Genomic DNA, 552 nt, shown 5'->3' with positions numbered 1-552 from the left:
CAGAGGGGATATAGCGAATGTGGGGTTTAATAACACTTTATGAAGGTCGGTGCTCCCTGTGACTGTGTTTGTGCAGCCTTGTGTTACAAAACAAGTCTCACAATATTTTGATACCACCATATATTACTGTTTTGGGTTTAATATTGCTGTAAATGAGTTCTGTGATAACTGGAACACAGACAAGGTTGTCACAGTATGAAAAAAAATCTGCTCACGCCGGACTGGAGAGACTTCCAGGACTGGCAATAATCTGGCACGGATCTACCAACAGCCGCTGAAAATCTTCCAAATCAAGCAAATATCCCAGCAGACATCTGTGCTCCCGAGGACACGAAGCAGAAGTGGCAAGGAGTGAGGCTAGAGGGGTTCTGCTCCTCACTTTATGTACCTGGAGTCCATTTCTCCTGCAGGCAGCAATATAACTAACCAATCCGTATCCCTCAATGGATGAGGGAGAGAAAAAGCCTTAAAAAGGAAAGCTAATGCAGCCGGGACATCCAAGGACTGCAGAGCTGAAATCTATTGTAATGTTTCAGGTTTGGTTACAATGTA

The sequence above is a fragment of the Staurois parvus genome, unplaced genomic scaffold, assembly GCF_062004578.1.
Source record: "Staurois parvus isolate SC_StPar_1 unplaced genomic scaffold, SC_StPar_1.0 ptg000127l, whole genome shotgun sequence".
In the NCBI taxonomy this organism is placed as follows: Eukaryota; Metazoa; Chordata; class Amphibia; order Anura; family Ranidae; genus Staurois; species Staurois parvus.
Note: the sequence above shows the minus strand (reverse complement) of the source record.